Here is a 19032-nt window from a genome sequence, read left to right as displayed (position 1 = left end):
ACTAATTAGTCATTTAACAACCATAAGTTTGTCACCTGTCATCTTCCTGGTCACCCAGGCTCCCAGCTTCAAGGCTAACCTAGTCTTGGCTTTAGCCTCAGCCTCAACGATTACATACATTAAGCTGCCAAATTCTCTTCTAGAGTATTTTAGTCTTCCTTCCCATAAGCCCTCAGATATACAAAGGCCAGAATTCTCTTTCTAAAGCACAGACCTAATCATTGTCACTCACCCGCTGATACAGTGTAAATATTTGTCCCCTCCAAATCTCATGTTGAAATTTGATCCCCAGTGTTGGAGATGGAGCCCAGTTGGAAGAGTTTGGGTCATGGGGGCAGATGCCTCTTGAATGGCTAAGGGCCATCCTGTGGGATTGAATGGGTTCTCACTCTTAGTTCCCACGAGATCTGGCTGTTAAAAAGAGTCTGGCACCTCCCTCCCCTCTTTCTTTCCTCCTCTCTCACCATGTGATGCCAGCTCCTCTTCCCCTTTTGCCATGAGTGGAAGCTTCCTGAAGCCCTCCCCAGAAGCAGATGTTGGCGTTGTGCTTCTTGTACAGCCCACAGAACGGTGAGCCAAATAAACCTCTTTTCTTTATAAATCACCCAGCCTCAGGTATTCCTTTACAGCAATATAAATGAACTAAGACACCTGCTTTAAAACAAAATGGCTACCAATATTTTACAGAATAAAACCTCAATAACTCATCCAGCATTCAGTCTCAACCTACTTGGACTTTGGGCTTCTTTTCTAATGCCCCCCATACAGCCTGCTCCTGGAAAGCCATCCTGGTAATGTGACCCCACTGTTCCCTGTGTTCTCCAGTCCCTGGGCCTAGACATTTGCTCTCTCCTCCCCGTGGAAAATCTCCCCACCTCCCCACCACTAACTCTATCCACCCATCCCAACTTCAACAAAGTATCCAGATTTCTCCCTAGTCAAAATTCATCACATTCTCTTGTTTTCTAATCACTTTGCTTTATAGCACATTAAATCATTTGCATTATATTTATAGAAATTATTTGTCTGCTTACTTCACTGCCACACGTAAGGGGAAAGAGACTTTGTTATCATTAACTTGTATGGCCGTCTCACCCTTTGATGGTCCTGAAGGCGCACAGGAACAACGAATCTGACTCCATTACGATTGGTTTCACATTTATTATCTCATTTAACTCCCACAATGACCCTACAAAGTATTATTATCATTACTATCATATTATTCATTTTATAAAGGAGGAAACTGAGGCACAGAGAAATTCAACATCTAGCCCAAGGGTCATGCAGCTGGTGTGATGAAGCTAGCCTGTAAAGCCCATGCTGATGCTACATCATACCACTGAGTGCAAGGCTTAGCAGATGGCCTAGACTCCAAAAATAGGTGCTAAGATAAATTTCTGTTCAAATACCATATGTACAGTTATAACTGTTCAATTACTTAATGTCATGCAGACCAACTCTACTATAAGGTATCTGACAGTGGCTCTAACCTCTATTGCATCAGATTTTATTTGTGTTGTTCACATTTCCTGGTTTTCTACTCATATTTACAATAGGAAACTAATGAGACGTTAGTCTGACTTGTCCCTGTAGAGAACTGGCTTTGCCTTGCTTCTTTCCAGAACCTCTTCCCCCTTGCTCCCCAAGCCTAAGTTGTCCAGTTCCACCAATACAGACAATCCTATACAGACAAAGATGCAGAGGAAGATTAAAAGGAGCAAAGTTCTCACATCAAGAGCCTTGCTGTACTCAAAAGATGGATTCAAGGCCCATTCACCAAGTTCTAGGCCAGAGTCCTTCATCTCTCCAGGTCCATCCATCTGCTTAACTCAAACATTACATCAGATTTTTTTCAAAATGATTGAATAATGACATGTTTTTTTCTTTTGTCACAACTTGCATTGAAACGATTGTGCTTTGGACCTACAGGTGAGTGTATACTCTCTGGAAATCCAACCAGCTGACCTTGTTTGTTTTGTGTGGGAAGCATTTCAATGAAATGAGAGAAACAAGCCCCATCAACTTCAAACACAAAGAAGAATACACAATGAATGGTGTTTCTTTTCTGCTGGAACATTCATTAATCAGAGTTGACAAGGATACGTGGGCTCACAAGGCGGGGGAAGCAAGGGTCCCTGCTGTTTTCTAATCTGTCAAATCAAGTGCCTCGCCCTGCAGCCTGTTCAGGTGTAGTGCTTAGTTGCTTTGAGTACTAACTCCTTTCTGATGTTGTCATAGCAACATACATGTTTGCTATTTTCAGGTCTCCAGGTGAAACATTTGAGGGAAAAATCACCTTGTTGTCATTTCTGCAGAGACAAGAAAAAAGGAGCTTTTAGTCCTTGGAAGTACGAAGACAGTATCTTCTGGCTCGATAGTCCCTTCTGCAATAAAGGACTTGGATGTGCAGTTTCTCACGTGGCCTCACAACAAACCTGTGAGCAAGGGTGTAGCTTACATTCATGTTACCATGTTTACAAGCAGTAAAACTGAGAAACAGAGAGGGACAACCCTTAGAAAGGCAGTATAAGGAAAGATTGGAAAAAATATAAACAGTCTCGGATTCTAAGCTAAGAGCATTAAACTTAACCATATTATCATTCCTAACGATACTGATAAAATAATGGCTCATTTTACTATTACATGCATTATCTTACAGGATTGTTACCAGGATACCAATTGTTATATCCTTTGAACAATCCTGTGAGATAAGCATTATACCACGCTCCATTTTAAAAGAGGAAGCTACAGCATAGAGGAGTTAAGTCGCACAGCTAAGATCGCAGAAGTGACAGGAGTCTGATCATGCAGGCCATGTGAAGGACTATAATGTGAAATGTGGAGTTTCTGGAATTTTTTGAGAAAGATGCAACATGATCTTTAAAAACTGTCAATCTGGCTACTGTGTTGGAAATAAATTGTGGAGATGCAAGGGTAGAAGCCAGGAGACCCTGGAGGCTAGAGCGGGAGTCCATGCAAGACATGATGGTGGTGGCTGAGATCTAGGTGGCAGCAAAGAGGTGATGAAAGTAGTCAGATTCTGGATAGATCTTCAAGCCAGCAATAGTTCCTGCCTGTTTAGACATGGGATGTGAAAGAAAGAAAGAACCAAGGATAACTTCAAGTTTTTTGGCTTAAAAAAATGGAATAATGGATTGCTATCAACTAAGATCAGGGAAGGCTGCAGCTGCTATAGGTTTGGCAGGAATCGGGGGACAGGAATTCAGTTTTGGACAGTTTCAGTTTGAGAAGACAGTCATCCAAGTGGAGATGCCAAGTACACAGTTGGGTATAGAAATCTGGAGTGTAAAAGAGAAGTCTGGACATAAAAATTTTGAAATTGTTGGCATATAGAAGGCAGTTATAGCCGCAGGACTGGATGAGATAAACCAAAAAGGTGAGTAAAAACAGAAAAGAGGAAAGGACCAAGGGCTGAGCCCTGGGATATGGCAACATTAATAGATTAGTGAGAAGAGAAGGAACCCACAAAGGAGTCTAAGGAGAAGGCACCAGGAGAGTGTGGCCTACAGGAAGCCAAGTAGGGACAGTGTATCGAAGAATGGGAAATAAATGACTGTGTCAAATGCCTCTCACCATTCAAGTATGATGAAGACTGTTAACTATGAACTGTAACACCGTGGATGTCATAGGTAGTAACCTTGATAAGAGCCATTTCTGTGGAGTGATTTAAAAACAGGACTGATTAAGTAACTCAAGAGAAACCATGAGGAAACAAATTGGAGACAGTGAGCATAGATAGCTCTCTAGGGATTTTGTTGTAACCAGTGCAAAGAAACGGGGTGGCAGCTGGTAGAGAAAGTGAGAGAAAAATTCTGTATTTTAAGGTGGGGGATTAATAATATGTTCATAACAATGATCCAGGAAAGAACAAAAATGTCAATGACGTAAGAGAGGAAAAAGTTGCTGCAGTCACGTCCTGAAAGAGGAAGAGGAGAATGCCACCTAGTGCACACGTGGAGGAGGAACTGGCCTTAGCTAGAAAAGGTAGAGTGTGCAGGTGCTGAAGCTGCCAGGGGAGAAGCCTGTGGCAGCTTCTTCCAAATGCTCTGATGCTCTCAATAAAGTAGAATGCATGGGGACCAACTTACAGCAATATTACAGAAGGCGCTGAAGGTTTGAGAGAGAGGGTCTGAGATCATTGTCATTTGGGAGTAGGGAGGAAGAGGAGTATTTTACTGATATTTTAGTTTAAACAGTAAGTACCTAAAATTCAAATGTAATATAATTACTTCTGGAAGTACTGGAAGTGTAGAAGGACAGACAAGTACATATGATTTTGTTAAAAGGGGTAGCTATGCCATTAGAAGATGTCTCGTGTAGCAACATTTTTAGCAGATAGATTTCTATATCTAAGAACATACTGAAATATCTCCAAGTAAGGAGCTTCCTAACCATTGCCTATCTACGGTACAATGAAAGGATAAGACATCAGCCTTGAGAGAGAAAAACATTAAGCCCTTTCTCCCCGTGCTTTTAAGGCCAATTCCTTCCTTTGTTTCTCTTGTGCCGCTATGATAGTGGTAGCTGGAGTCAGGATAGAAATAAAATTAAGAATTTTAAGGAAATCTGTCAGTGTAAAAAGCAATTAAAACGTGAAGTCACCTTAGGCCCGGTGCGGTGGTTCATGCCCATAATCCCAGCACTTTGGGAGGCTGAGGCAAGTGGATCGCATGAGGCTAGGAGTTCAAGATTACCTGGCCAACATGGCAAAACCCCGTCCCTACTAAAAATACAAAAAGTAATTGGCTGTGGTGGTGAACGTCTGTAATCCCAGCTATTCAGGAGGCTGAGGCACAAGAATTGGTTGAACCCAGGAGGCAGAGGTAGTGAGCTGAGATCACACCACCACACTCCAGCCTGGATGACAGAGTGAGATTCTGTCTTTTTTTTTTGAGACGGAGTCTCACTCTGTCGCCCAAGCTGGAGTGCAGTGGCCAGATCTCAGCTCACTGCAAGCTCCGCCTCCCGGGTTCACGCCATTCTCCTGCCTCAGCCTCCCGAGTAGCTGGGACTATAGGTGCCCGCCACCTCACCCGGCTAGTTTTTTGTATTTTTTAGTAGAGATGGGGTTTCACTGTGTTAGCCAGGATGGTCTCGATATCCTGACCTTGTGATCCGCCCGCCTCGGCCTCCCAAAGTGCTGGGATTACAGGCTTGAGCCACCGCGCCCGGCCGAGATTCTGTCTTAAAAAAAAAAAAGAAAAAAAAAAAAAGGGGTGGGAGGGAGTTAACTTAAAGGCTGGTGTCAGAAAACACTTGGTCAGAATCTAGGGCTGCTGAAAAGCAATGTGGCTAACACCTCAAAAAACTGAGCACAGTTTACTATAGTAAGGATGTGAACACAGAAGACATTGTCTGGAATGGAAGGAGTTGTCCCTCCATCTGAAACAGAGTGGCAGATCGCTATAGAGAGTACCCTATTGACCAGGACTTGCCTCTACTTTACCCTGGCCTAAAACTTGACCTTTTCACCACTAACTAACCTGCCCATTTCCTCAGTGGGTTCTAAACCACAAACCAGGGAAGTCTCACAGCCTTTTACACGTAGGGGCCCAGGCAGTCTAATAGGCACCATCAAGACACTGAAACAGTGACTTCTTCAGTTCTCTTTCCAGAGGTCATCAACATTCTTGACAAGGAGGCACTGGTGTGTTACATACTCAGGAGTAGCAACATCATATTGTCCAGGAGCAGCTGTCTGTAACACCCCAATGTTACAGGGGTCTTTCCAGGAAAAGCCTCTTTTACTCCAAAGGAGTATGGAATGGTGATGTGGAAATTAGTATAGTTGCATTAGTTATCTATTTTTATGCAGTAAATTGCCCCAAAACATATCTTTTATTAAAAGAGATAGGGTCTCATGGCCAGACACGGTGGCTCACACCTGCAATCCCAGCACTTTGGGCGACTGAGGTGGGTGGATCACCTGAAGTCAGGAGTTCGAGACCAGCCTGGCTAACGTGGTGAAACCCCATCTCTACTAAAAATACAAAAATTAGCTGGGCATGATGGTAGGTGAAACCCCATCTCTACTAAAAATTAGCTGGGCATGATGGCTCATGCCTGTAATCCCAGCTACTCAGGAGGCTGAGGCAGGAGAATCACTTGAACCTGGGAGGCGGAGGTGGCAGTGAGGCAAGATCGCGCCACTGCACTCCAGCCTGGGTGACAAAAGTGAGACTCCATCTCAAAAACAAAAAAAAGAAAAAAAGAAAAGAATCAGGGTATCAGTTGCCCAGGTTGCAATGCAGTTGTCCAATCACAGCTCATTGCACCCTCAAAGTCCTAGGATCAAGCATCCTCCCACCTCAGCCTCCCCAGTAGCTCAAATTACAGGTGCATGCCACTGCATCAGGCTAATTTTTTAATTTTTTGTAGAGATAGGATCTTACTATGTTTCCCAGACTGGTCTTGAATTCCTGGCCTCAAGCAATCCTCCCACAGCACTGGAATTACAGGCATGAGCCACCATGCCTGGTCCAAAACTTAACATCTTAAACACACATTTTTTTCTATCTCACATTTTCTGAGGGTCAGGAATCAAGGTGCTACTTAGATGGATTCTTTTCTTTTCTTTTTTTTTTTTTGAGATGGAGTCTCACTCTGTTGCCCAGGCTGGAGTGCCAGGGCTCGATCTAAGCTCACTGCAACCTCTGCTTCCTTGGTTCCAGGGATTCTCCAGCCTCAGCTTCCTGAGTAGCTGGGATTATAGGCTCCTGCCATTGTGCCCAACTAATTGTTGTATTTTTAATAGAGACAGGGTTTCACCATCTTGGCCAGGCTAGTCTTGAACTCCTGACCTTGTGATTCACCCACCTTGGACTCCCAAAGTGCTGGGATTACAGGTATGAGCCACCACACCCAGCTAGATGGGTCCTCTTAGAGTCACAATGCTGCAGTCAGGATCAACTAGGGATGTAATCATGGAAAGGCTCAACTGGGCAGGATTCCCTTCTAAGCTCATGTGGTTGCAGCGTTCAGATCTTTGAGGACTGTTGTGCCAGTTCCTCAGTCCTTCACTGGCTGCTGACCGGAGGCTTCCCTCAGTTCCTTCCCATGTGGACCTCCACAGGGCAGCTCACAACATGGCAGCTGATACCATCAGAGAAAGTAAGTGAGAGGGAAAGAACAAGTAAGACTGAAGTCACAGTCTTTTTGCAACTTCATCTTGGAAGTAATATCCCCTTCACCCCATTCTATTTGTTGAATCAAATGACTAGGTCTAGCCCACATTCAAGGCTAGTGCTCGGTGAAGAGTGGATTGCAATGGATGCGAATACTAATGGGTGGAGTTCATTGGGGGCCACTTTAGAGGCTGCCTTACCACCACAGTGAACTTAAAAACTAACCAAACGTGACTCCTGGAAGTCTTTCCTTCAGATCATTTGCCCTCATTCCCAGCTATGAACAAAATAGAGCTCTGAAATGGAAAGAAGCTGCTTGTTTTTCTTCTAAAAGGTTGCTTTGCTGAGGAGTAGTTTAGCTCCTGGGGCAGGGGGCTGTTTTAATTTCCTAAGCACATGAACCGCTAGCTATGGCCTTTGGGCCTGCTTTTGGTTCTAGGCTTTGCCTCCCCACACTACTTAAGCTCGCAGCTTTCTTCGGCTCACATGGTCCCTGGGGATGCATCCTTTTTTGGGAGCTTCAGTTCACACATTGTCAGCCGCCATCATATTTCCCTCTCTGAGGGCCTTTCTCACTGCCAGCGACAGGATGCATTTTGCCTCCTGTCAAGAGATTTCCCCAGGAAGGTGAGCGAATGACTCATACTTCTCTCGCCTAAATTCTAGCCCATTCTGCTTCCACCAAGAGGGAAATGGATGGTAGAATTCAGCAGGCAAGAGATAATTCAGAATATTTCAAACTTCCGTTTAAATACAAATTTCCAGACTTCAGTGTAGAGAACTGAAAGGTCAAATGATGAAGCATTCTTCCAAGAACGGAGCCATGAGGAATTTCGCCACACCAGGAATCATCGCCTCCCTGGGTACTATTCACAGTTCCCCATCGGAGAGCTGGGAACCCAGGGATGAAGCCAACCAGCCACTTTCCTTCCCAGTGCCTTCTACAGCTGAGGAAGCTGGGGATACAGGGTAGAGACTGGCTCCTGCAGTTCAGCGCCTCACAAACCTCGACCTGAATCCCAGCTCGTTTTATTCACTGGGCAACCCTGGGCACATGTCTGAGCCTTCTGTGCTTACTCTGTGGCCTTAGAGAAAGAATTAAATGATGCAATTATTGAAACAGATCAGGCCCAAGGAGCTACCCTGCCCTCTGGAGACTTCTATTCTCCCAGGGTCCTCACTGTCTCTAAATGTCATGACTGCCCTAATCGTCTTAGTTGTATTTCCCATTTTTCCTCATTCCTTCCTATTAAAACTCACTTTTGAAAGGTACCCTACCAGAAAATCCCTCCTCTGCGAGGCTCTCTGGTAAAAGAAAGCTAGTGAGGTCATTTGTCCTGTGGCACTCAAGGCTATAGTTACCCATCAAGGGGAGCCTTATGGTCAAATAGGGACACTAGAAACACCTTGAAGTCCACCTCCCAGATCTAATCCCAGCCTTTAATCATTTTAATTTTGCCAATTCCCAGCTCCAGTTAAATTCAATCCATTTTATCCTCTCCTGTTGCCAAGCTGTTGAAAATTATTATAGTCTACTGACCAGTCCCCATTATAAATCTATGCCATTCAACATCACTGCTCACTAATCCTTTTCTTCATCCTTATTAACTATCTATCCCGCACCATATGGCAGCAATTTCAACCTATTTTACTTTTCTCTGATCCCCAAATAACCTATCCACTTCTTTCTGAGCCTCCTCCTTCGCTGAAAAACTTAATGTTCTCTCCTTCGCCTCCTGTTTCCTTCATTTCAAAGTAACTTCATTGCTTCATCTGGCTCCCTGGACTCCCTCAGTGTGCAAAAAGGAAGAACCCCAACCCTTTTCCCATATTAACAGTAAACTTTTGATCCCATGTTGTATGCCTCCTAGATTTTATCGCCTTAACCATTCTCCTCTCATTCTCCTGCAGGTTTAACACCTCCCTTTATGCCTTAGGGTAAGACGCCCTTTCCGTTCGTCCTCACCCTTGTCCCCACATCAACAACTCTGCTTCCATCCACCAAGCTCATATGCAAATCACACTCACCACCCACGGTTCTACATCACTCATACACCTCTTAACTCCCTACAATCAGACTTCCATCTCCAATATTTTACTAAAAATACTTTCTCAAATGTCTCTAAGTGCTAAATCCTAGGGCCTCATCTCAGTCCTTTTCCAATTTGACCTTTCTGCAACATTTAATGTAGTTATCCTCTCAAACTTTTTTTTTTCTGTGTCCTCTGCTCCTGCTTTTTCTACTGTTCCTTTTCAATCGTCATTGCCTGTGCATCTTTTTCCTGTTAGCTCTTAAATATAAAGATTTCAGATGTGGGCTGCAAGTCTCTTTTCTTTTTATGCACATCCTTCTCTGTGCAATCATACCAACTTCTTTGAGTCTATTACCAGGTCAACACCAAAGACCCAAATCTGCCTCACTAGTGCTAAACTCACTTTGAATCTCAGTGCCTTCTGAGATTTCCAATTTCATGCTGAACATTAACCAAAAAATGTCCTGCTTTCACTACCAGCTCACCTATTCTAGAACTGTTTAAGAACAGAATCAATCACCTTCCCCACCAGACTGCAAAAAATCTTCATTTGTTTTCCTCTTCCCACTATTCCTTTAATTATTTTCTCTTCTTTCCCTGTGTATGCACTAAGGTTTCTCCTTCGTTTACCTGCATAGAACTCAACTCCCCCACATGACTGAATGCTGTGAAATCACCAACTCTGTTGATTCTTTTGCATTTCCATTGGCACCATCCTTATCATTTATCGCTGGGATTTTGCTGCTAGTGATTCATCTTAAATCTCTCACCTCCCCAAATGATGTATATTACATAGCAGTAACAGAGTCAAAGTGATGGCCACGAGGAGTGAGACCAAATCACTGGACATGCACAGAGAGTAGATATTCAGGATGACTGCCACAGAGCACAGAGACTGCCCCCCAGGGTCTGGTTCCAAAGGGTTCACAAGTCCCAAACACATCAACTCTTCAATTATTGGGGATGTGAGAATAAAGGTTATACTTCAAGGACACTAAATAATGCCTTATCCAAAGGAAGGAGGGTTTCATGCCTTTAAGAAGAGTCATGATGAAAGAGGAGATCCCTCCAAAAGAGGGATGACAGGTCTCATCAATGAGCACAATTGCCTTTTTTAATTTTCCAAAGCCATGATTGTGGCAGTAGACACAGCATGTCACGGACCCTTCTCAGTTGAAAATCAGAGCTTCCCTTGCTGCTCCCCATCTGGTCAGGAAAGAAGATCTCTGTCTAGCTGGGCGCGGTGGCTCAAGCCTGTAATCCCAGCACTTTGGGAGGCGGAGACGGGCGGATCACGAGGTCAGGAGATCGAGACCATCCTGGCTAATACGGTGAAACCCCATCTCTACTAAAAAATACAAAAAACTAGCCGAGCGATGAGGCGGGCGCCTGTAGTCCCAGCTACTTGGGAGGCTGAGACAGGAGAATGGCGTGAACCCGGGAGGTGGAGCTTGCAGTGAGCTGAGATCCGGCCACTGCACTCCAGCCTGGGCGGCAGAGCAAGACTCCGTCTCAAAAAAAAAAAAAGAAGATCTCTGTCTTAGTCTTATTACAGTGGAACCAGCTTACCAAGGGACACTGATGCAGGACAGAATGGAGAAGAAACGCCTTCTCCAGTCAACCTTCAGCTGATTCAAAGGTCTTGTGGTTTATCAAAACATCGTGCGATATTCTCACTCATAGGTGGGAAATGAACAATGAGAACACTTGGACACAGGGCGGAGAACATCACACACCGAGGCCTGTCGTGGGGTGAGGGGAGGGATAGCATTAGGGGATACACCTAATGTAAAGGATGAGTTAACAGGTGCAGCACACCAACATGGCACATGTATACATATGTAACAAACCTGCATGTTGTGCACATGTACCCTAGAATTTAAAGTATAATTTAAAAACAAAATCATGTGAGATAGGAACATGGTTCTAAGCTAAGCATGTTCCTCTACTGGCAATGAACTGGTGAAGCAGATAGGAAAAGGGCAGAATCCATCAAACGGCCATCAGTCAAGCAAGGCCAGCTTTGCTAACCAAATGATTCAGACACAAGTGTCATTCCCTGCCTTCCATGTACAGGTGCTACATCTTAAAAACTCACGGCTCCCATTTCAGCAACCACATGTAGAAATATGCAGCCTATTTCCACTTCCCATCGTGTTGCATATATCATTTCTCTTTCTAGTCCATTGTGATTTATAGGGATTGCAGGCAGCAAAGTGTCAGCAATGATTAACTGGAGGAGATACCTCTAAGTCGCAGATCAATTCACTTACTTCTTCAGCAATCTGAAGAAGGCATCTCATTTCTTTGTGGTTATTTTAGTAACATTGAACCTCAGTAATAAATGAGACTTCAGAGCTCATCTTTCTGTCTGAGGTTGAGTTTAAATCTTAGCAGATGGGGTGGGGAATGGGGGCAGAGAGGAAATTTTGCAAGGGGCCTCTCCTACCAGGCCACACACCCAGATAGCCTCACCCTGCACCATAAAGATTCATCTCATTTTATGACCATCAAAGGCTCTGCAGAAACTTCCCAAGTGTTAGGCAAAGATGTAGGTTCAAGGTGATTATTTCACGACTTACAGAATAAATACTTGGGAAAGAGTACCCAACCCTGAAGTTGACACTCACCAAATTACCTTTTCCAGCTAAGGTAGAGAATGATCTGATTTTTTTAGTACTTACCATAGACTATTCTCCTAAGAAATTTTTCAGTCCTCTCCACCAGTCTAACAGCAGGCGCCAACAAATCAGACTGATTTACTTGATTTTCCTTCCCTGATACAACAGTGCAGTTAGCAAGAAAATGGTCAAAAAGGCAAGCAAACAGATTAGCTGAAAGAAATTAAATTAGGAAAGAGGCACAGTGAGCCCACGGCCTCTTTTTCCCAGGCCTCCAGAACATCGCCACACCTTGATTTGACTCCATTAACAAACTTATCTAGAGAGAGCTGCATTGCTTGCTAGGTATTTTAGTATTTATTAAGTATAAATTCAAAAATAAAAATAGAAGTCCATTTCTGTGCTAGTTCCAAGAGGTAGATATAACCTTCACACACAGTACTTCCTAGGGTGCATTAGTTATTTACATTGCTAAATAAAGCACAAGACAGTAAAATGCTTATCCAATTTTCTGGCTATGGAGGACCTTTGGTCAGTTATTTAACTTCTCAGATTCCCCATCTGTAAAATGGGTATAACAATAGTGCCTACTATTCTATACAGCAGGGTTTCACAAGCTCAGCATTATCAACTTTGGGGCCAGATAATCCTTTGCTGTGGAGGGCTGCCCTGTGCATTTTAGGATGTTTAACAGCATCCCTAGCCTCCACCCACTAAATTCCTGTAGTATTCCCCCACCTCACTTATAACAATTAAAAATGTCTCCAGATATTGCTAGATGCCCCCTGGGGGAGGGGGGAAAGTCATCCATAGTTTAAAATCACTGCTGTAGAGGAATAAATTAACCAATATATATAAAATTCTTAGACTTATTCCAAACACACAGCAAAAGTTCATGGCTTGACCCAGAGGATAACAGAGCCTGGAGAACAGAGAGAGAATTTGTTCTATAACAAAGAAGAACTTCACTATTCTTGTAGAGCTCCTAATAAAGTTAAAAATCACTCTCTGATACATTTCTCAATCATTCTCCATCCTTCAAAGACCTTGGTGAAAGGATCCAGGTGGTATTGACCACCTGACAAACTTATGAGCACTTACATTATCTCCCTCTTCTCTATTGAATGATACAAGCAATTTGTTGAAAATTGTGTTTATTATCCCCCTTGATACTTGAATGCCTGCCCAGCTGAAGACATTGTACACTATAGAGAATATTTTTATTGGATTTTACCATCAATCAAAATAACCCATCTGGTCTCACTCTTTTTATCTTCATTTAAAAACTGTTTTGTTATAATATCAAAAATGTGGTTTCTCTACTATACAAAGGGAACTATTGTTGTATCTCACTGCCTCTTTGATGCCCAGCACTATCCCAGTGATAACTAATGAGCACAACCATTCCATTAATGGACAGCTCTCACTGAGAAAGTTTATCCTTACCCCAAGCCTGACTCTCTCTCCTTGTAATCTCTCTGCACACTGTTCAGTCAAGTACTAACTATGCAGCTGCTGTGTGCAAGGGCCTATGGCCTTGATCCACACAGGAATTCTATTCCCTTTCATGACAAAAATCCAGACACATGATGATAATGACAATTTCTCATTTTGGGCTTCTCTTCCCTAGTTAAATGTACCCAGTTCCATTCACTATTTCTCATAGATTGTGGTCCCCCTCCTTTAGATAAACTTGAATTTGTCAAAGGACTCTCAAAATGAGGTATCTGCATTGTACACCACACTCCAGCTGTTGTCTGACCCAGCAAAGAACCCAGCAGGGTTACTGCATCTTTGATCTACAACCATTCGACCTGCAATGCAGCCCAAGTTGGGCTATCTCTTTAGCAGGTAAAGCCTGTCAGACTCTTAAGCTTTAAGACAAAGTAAGATCTCAGGTTTTTATCATGCAAATTCCCTCCCAGCAAGTTAACCCCCACCTGTGTACTCACAGGCCATATTTTGAACCAAAAATGCATAATCATCTATTTATCCCCACCGTATTTAATCTTGGGGTCTTGAGCAGAGGCCAGAATGTCAAGATAGCTTTGCATGTTGGTTCTATAAACCATGGCATCAGCTACTTCCTCCCCCCAGTTTTTCCCCAGCAGCTTTAGGCCCTCATAAATTTTAACTTGAATAAATTGTTATATTTGTGTCTAAAAAGGAGCATGCAAACTGTAGCCCACAGCCCAAATTCAGCCACTACCTATTTTGCAAATAAAATTTTACTGGAGCACAGCCATGCTCATTTACTATTGTCTATGACTGCTTTCCTATTACAACAGCAAAGTTAAGAAGTTGCAATGGGCTGGGCATGGTGGCTCACGCCTCTAATCCCAGCACTTTGGGAGGCCGAAATGGGTGGGTCACCTGAGGTCCAGAGTTCAATATTAGCCTGACCAACATGGAGAAACCTCATCTCTACTAAAAATACAAAATTAGCCAGGCGTGGTGGTGCATGCTTGTAATCCCACCTACTTGGGAGTCTGAGGCAGGAGAATCGCTTGAACCCGGGAGGCAGAGGTTGCAGTGAGCTGAGATCATGCCATTGCACTCCAGCCTGGGCAATAAGAGTGAAACTCCATCTCAAAATAGAAAAAAAAAAGAAGAAGAAGAAGAAGTTGCAGTGGAAACCATATGGTCCACAAACCAAACATATTTACTATCTGGCCCTTTATGAAAAAAGTTTATGATCCTATGATCCCCCAACCTGAAGCCTTGAAATATATATAATAGACTCAAGCCAAAATCAGGGTGCTATGGACCTCCAGTTTATTTTAAATGACAAACCAGCACATTTAGGAACAGTGGCTCACACAGCTTTGAATTCATTTAAAAACGAGGCCATTCCCAGGGACTGTGCAGAACTCAAAATATACTCTGCTATTGGCATTACTTGATCCTAATAATCCCATCAAAGTAAAAACAGGATTAATGAATTAACTGTGAATTAATTCAAAATTTGTTCTATTACGATACAAGTAGATGAGAGGAGAGAATGGGAAACAGAACATGTAAATCTTGAAGAAAACAACAGGAGTCTGAAGAGAAAATTGATTCTCAGAAGCAGCCGGAAGCCAAGAACCAAGAGGGGTTGTTGTAGAGATATATGGATTTGTTGTGATGAGGATTAATGCTTCCTCTCACACTGGCCTTTGTTGGGGTTAACATTGCTCCTGAGGCAGATAACTTGGAAAATTACCATGGCTGCTGCTTAAAACCTGCCAGATGGGCTTCCTCATTGTTTCCCCCATAGACAGGTGATTACTAACTAAATCCAACACTATAATGGAATCCAGTGTTCTCATAGGGTAGTAAATTTTCACAGCCTTAAATCCAGGCAACCCAAAGCCATCTGTCCCCCTTTAAACTTCATGCCCTTTGCTTATTTCCAACTAACAGTTCCCACATCAGGTTCTAGAGCCTAAGCACCACAGGCTAGATTGTGCAATGTCAGGCTGACTGCTCGGGGGAAAAATAATATTTGTGTTTAAATGCACACACTGATACAGCATGGATGCCTGTCTCCTCCAAATCTCACGTTGAAATGTGATCCCCAGTGATGGAGATGGGCCCTAGAGGTAGGTGTTGGGGTCATGAGGGCGGATCCCTCATGAATGGCTTGGTGCCCTCCCCACAGTAATAACTGAGTTCTTACTCTGTGAGTTCATGTGAGATCTAATTGTTAAAAAGAGCCTGGCACCTCTTCCTCTATCTCTTATTCCCTCTCTTGCCATGTGACGCTCCAGCTTGCCTTCCCCTCTACCATGACTAAAAGCTTCCTGAGGCCTCACCAGAACCCAGATACTGGTGTCATGCTTGTACAGTCTGAAGAACCATGAGCCAAATAAACCTCTTTTCTTTATAAATTACCCAGTCTCAGGTATTCCTTTATAGCAATGCAAAACAGAATAGCCAAACCCTATTGTTAACAAATGTTAGGCCCAATGCACTGAGTCTGAAAATGATCTTGCAAACAGGTCATTTGCCAGGAGGAGAGAACATTGCCAAGTAGTTCAGGCCATGGGCAGGCCTGGAATGGACTCTTGACCTGTTTGTTTCCTCCAAATCTCAGTTTCCTCATTTACAAAATAGAAATAATAGTAACACTTCTTCACAGGGCTGTTGAGAGAATTAATGATATAATGCATATAGAGCACACAGTATCTGGTATCTAGGAAACATTCAGGAAATGTTTACATTTACAATAATTTCTAAGACAATGCCCAAAGTACCCCTCTCTGGACAACAACACTAAAATCACATGCACCACTTAACAAATGAGAACACAAGAACATGCAAGTTTTTCGATTTTTCCCAAGGCAAGAAAACAAGCACTGGTGCAAATGTGGAAAGAATGTTTTCAGTCCACTGCCTACCTGTGATAACCCAAAAAAGAAGCCATTATTAAACAAGCAATTGCCTTTGTTTTATTGTTTTTCCAAATAAATTCACCCATGTTGAACCTAAAAGCCAGCCACATGTGACTCCCCACATCCTCCAGCCTTGCTGCGTAACCCTTACCTGTAATATTTGCATTAAGAGACAGGTTCAGCTCTAAAACAGAGAGACACACAAACACCATGGCTCAAAATAAATAGACATTTATTCCACCCTTATGGTAACAGTCTGGAGGTGACACAAGAGGTTAGGTAGCTAGGCTCCACAGGAGCATCCAGGAACTCAGGCTCCTTCTGCTTTGTTGTTCTGCCATCTCCCGTGGTCCCTGAACCGGCAGAACCAGCAGCACTCAAGAACTAGTTAAATATGCACATTTCTGGGATTCTACCTTACTGAATCAGAAATTCTGGGGGCCCAGCCATCTATGCTTTAACAAGCCTTCTAAGTACTGTCCTTACCCAAGTAGTCAAAATGGACTTACCACCATTTCCATGTTCTAGATCACAGAAAGGTAGAAAAGAAGAAATGAAAGAGAAATCATTTCCTTTCAAGGAAGTAAAAGGGAAATTGCAAACATTGCCCATTCTGTTCACTCTCCCTTGGCAAGATGCATGGTCAAAACAACACATCCAGCTGCAAGGCAAATGCAGTCTCCAAAAGCATAGTTATGGCTAACTGGAGGAATTGGGCGGGGCGTGGGTTCTATTAAAAGGAAGAACAGATATTGGGAAAGGGGGGCAATTAGAAGTCTCTACAACAATATTTAAATGGAAATGGATTCAGTCTCCCATCCCCCACACAGAGGAAACTCAGTATCACTGGTACCTCTTAGAGGCTGCATTTTTCCCTTGACCCTTCTAGATTTGATTTCCTCCTTCCCCTAAGTAATTATCTTACTCAAGTCAATCCTCCCCTAGTATCTTTCCTTCATTTTCCCCAAAACCCTTACACGAGGGTAGTTACTCGGAACAATGACAATAAAGGGATATTACTACCCAGCAGATCATTTAAAATCAAATCTGAGACCCCTCTGTTCTAAAGACCCCCTTACCCCTTCCAACCAAAACCTCACCCCTGGTCAACTTTCTTACCCTTCCCATCTCTGAGTTCCTTATCCCTCACTTCTGAACTGCCCATGGGAATCTAAAATGGCTGCCAGCTCCTTTTAAAGAGAAATAATTCTTGTCTCCACTACACCAGGAGGGGCAAGGAGGCAGGGTGAGCAGGAACACCCTCTCATTCCTGAAGAAGCTAATAGCAAATTTTTCTAAACAAAAGCAAATCTCATCCTCTCTTACCAGGTTAAAAACAATACAATGTTTTCCTCCACCCAGAAATAGGCCATGGTGCCACCCTGCATTTAAGTCAATCAAATCAAAAAGTCTTAGAAGAAGGGATTATGTAATTGTCTCAGAGGTTAGTTTTCTATTATTTAAAATAGGTTCTTCAAAACTAAATCTTAAGTATGAAATGGCACTGATTTATTGAAGCATTATTTCTAGATAAGAATTCTCTCCTCTGCTCTTAATTAAGGTTGTTTCCCTTAATTATCAGAGAGGAGAAATGTTATTTGAAATCTTAAAAGTAGATAGTTAAAAAGTTGAAACAGTACAAGTAAGTAAAAAATCAAAAAGAAATATCTCCCTCCCTATTCTATTTCTTCCCAAAGGTTACTTTGTTAGCAAGTGCTTGTGTATCCTTCCAGGGGAAAAAAGTGCTTATTATAATGATGAATATGTCTAAGAATTTATTGAATACTTAACCCATGCTAGCCACTGTACTAAGCATTTTGCATATAAACCTATAATCCTCCCAACAACCCTGTGATTTGAGTACTATTATTCTTAGCCCTGATTTTATAGGTGAGGAAGCTGAGATACAGGGAGAGACTTAGGCAACTCACCCAATGTCACACACTAAGCAGTAGAGGTAAGAATCAGCCCATACAGACAGACTCCAGAGCCCAAGCTCTTCAGCACCACGCTTAGTGGGATCTTCTCCACCCAGTGAACCATACATTTCTCAAAGTAAAGCCATTGAGCCACTTACTCAAGGGATTCCAAGATATCTGCTCAAGAACTGGTCTCCCTCTCATTTATGCATAGCATTCCTAATTTGTTCCCTGCCCAAGAACTAAAAATATATATTTAAAAGAAAAATACAAAATGGAAAGAATCTTATGGAAATAGAGATCAGACCCAAGGAAAAGCAAGAGATGGGGGGGAGTGGCTCTTTCCCTCACTCTCCCTGAGTCATCTCTCCTAAGGAAGCGCTGGTATGAACATTTCCAGGGAAACAGATGGAAGAGGGAGGAACAGAAGCGGGAAGTGGGTTCTTTCAGCCTAGAAGAGAAGCTGGTGGGGCATCTCCTAGGAAAGTTCCATCTGGGGAGAAAAGGTGGCTCCACAGTGGTCTCTCAGTTCCAGATCCCAAAAAAAGGACTTAGATTGAGCAGAGTCAAAGCGAATTTGCACCAGTGTTTAAAAGGCAAGGAAGACTTTATTCAAGACTATTGCAAGGCAGAAAGAGATGAACTCAACTGCTGAAACAAAAGGTAGAGAGGTGTTGAGTACTGGGGTGAATTCATGCAAATGTATGGGAGGGCCTTAGAGGAGGTTAGCGATGGGATTAATCTGAGTTTGCCAACTGACACTTATCACAGTTAGTCTCCTATGTTCCCACCAAGACTGGGAGATGAGGGTACTATCTTTCTTGATGACTATATATCAAAGGGATGGTATCATCAGTCCTAGAAAAAGACATTTAGATTGAGCAAATGAGTAATTGTAAGCAAATTACTGGCTTATAAAACTGACTGGCAGCAGGGAC

Source organism: Colobus angolensis, unplaced genomic scaffold (genome assembly GCF_000951035.1).
Source record: "Colobus angolensis palliatus isolate OR3802 unplaced genomic scaffold, Cang.pa_1.0 Scaffold15, whole genome shotgun sequence".
NCBI classification, from domain to species: domain Eukaryota; kingdom Metazoa; phylum Chordata; class Mammalia; order Primates; family Cercopithecidae; genus Colobus; species Colobus angolensis.
Note: the sequence above shows the minus strand (reverse complement) of the source record.